Below are 2,166 nucleotides of genomic sequence, written 5' to 3' on the forward strand. Positions count from 1 at the left end.
GCGCCACTCCCATGATGGCAGAGACAGTGTGGCCTGTAAAACAACACACCGTGTTGTTAAGTCCCCTGTTTTCCCTGCCGATTAAATCTTCAGAGAACCCAAGTGAAGAGAAATAGTACTCAACGAAAAGAGAGAAGGATAAATCGAATGTAATGTGGCTGCCAAAAAAAAAAAATAGACAAACGAAAAGAATAACATGTCTCTTAGACGGCATGGATTAGAAGCAGACCAGAACAAAGACGATCCTCTGTGCCTATCGGACTGACCTCACGCACCGCGCCCACTTTGGAGGTCATCGTTTAAGAAGCATATAGTCGAGGTGCCATATGAGAGGGAAAAGACAACGACGGGTGAATAAATGAAGTTAAAAATCTAGTAAGTTAAGTGATTTGCCCTAAGTCATCAAACTATTCACGTAGGAACCACAGTTTCAACCCAGGTTTTCTGACTCCATTCCGCAGGTTACTGGCGAATTCTCATGCTCACTGTCAGCTTTCCAAAACCTCTCTCTTTACCCCAAACTCCAGATCTTCAGAGACATCGAAGAAGAGACTTAAATGATAAGTTTTCTACCCCTTGACCTTCTCTGAAGAATCCACTCCTAATGAACGCGGGAAAGCAGGACCACTGTAAATGCACCATCCGGTGTATTCCCACCTCTGTTCACCGGATCGTGCTGCCGACATGTGTAGCTCAGCCGCGCCATCGCTGAGATCACTGGCTGCCAGGGTTGGGGAGAGGAAGGATTGGGAGTCACTCTGGTGGGGACGGGCTTTACTTTTAGGGTGATGAAAATGTTTGGAACTGGGTGTGATAGTTATACAACTCTGCGAATATACATAAACCACTGAATTATCAACTCTAAAAGGATGAATTTGATGGTATGTAAATTATACCTGAAAAAGGGGTAAAAAATAATAAGCAGGGGGATGTTTTTATCTCCATTTTTTAAGTTTCTAAAACGATTTCAAGGAGTGACTCTGATATAAAACCTTCCCAAATGAAAAACTATCCTTTACTTTCAATGCGATTTTTATTCTATATAATTATCATTACTATACACTATTATTATTATATCATAACCATGAGGAAAAGTAACAGCACATCTGCCATATCTCATGGAGTATTTGTAAAAATCTGGATCAATTCTGAGAAAGCACGGCTACCACAGAAATAAAAGGGAGGCAGGCACACGTGTGTCCAAGACCACAGAGGCCTGACAGGAGACTCAGCACTGTGTGTATACGTGCGACCTCAACCTTCACGATCACGAGTCAGGCAAGGGTTTCTTACAAGTCACCAAAGGAAACACAGATAAGCTCGACTTCATCAAAATTAAAAATTTCTGTACTTCAAGGGGAACTATCAGAGAAAGTGAAAAGGAAAACCACAAAACGAGAGAGACGTTTCCCACATCACACACCGAATAACTTCGCTTGTTAAATGAAAGCACATAATCTGTTTAGAGACTGGAACCTACGTTCCCTCCTCCGATCATCACAGCAGTGGCAACCGCCTCGTAGCACAGCTGTGACGATGACCGAGCCGACGCACGCAAGGACCTCAGCCTAGTGCCCACCTCCCAGAAGCAGTTCTGTAGACGTCAGGTGCCACTACCGTGTTTAAGACATTTTTGTTAATGAAGTATCGCTGAGAGCTGGCAAGGTTTGGGAAACACGGCTCTCTCACGCACTGTGAGGAACCTTCTGGGTAGCTTTTGGCCTTGCTAGTGTCCACGGGATGCCTTAACAACCACTGGATGGGGACACTGCTCCTACGAATTTTTCCGAAAGAGCTAATTAAAGAAGCGCATAATTACATGCAAGTATTACCATCAAAATACTGTTCCCAAAGCAAAACATGGAAGCAATCTAAGTGTTTACAAACGATATGTTCATTAATTAAAAATGAGCTTGCAGCAATTAAAAATGGGCTATGCGACAATTAAAAATGAGGGTGCAAAAGATTATTTATGGCATAAAAATGTTTTTGAAATTAAGTATTAAGTGGGGACAGTTGTATAAATGTGTATTCTAATGTTTTCTTAAAATATAGGAATATTTACAGGAATACAGACATTGAAAAAGCCTATAAATGTATGTAATGTTTTAAACCAATGAGACCTACCCCCAATAAATATAATATAAAAATAAAATAAAGTAAGGG

The 2,166-nt window shown here is 41.4% G+C and overlaps 1 protein-coding gene across 11 annotated transcripts in view; it reads right to left on the bottom strand.

The window, feature by feature from the left end:
• TPD52 (tumor protein D52) overlaps positions 1 to 2,166 on the bottom strand; it is a 40,024-nt gene that overhangs the window by 14,265 nt on the left and 23,593 nt on the right. The gene's annotated exons all lie outside the window — the stretch shown is intronic.

Source organism: Pteropus alecto, unplaced genomic scaffold, assembly GCF_000325575.1.
Source record: "Pteropus alecto unplaced genomic scaffold, ASM32557v1 scaffold87, whole genome shotgun sequence".
NCBI lineage: Eukaryota > Metazoa > Chordata > Mammalia > Chiroptera > Pteropodidae > Pteropus > Pteropus alecto.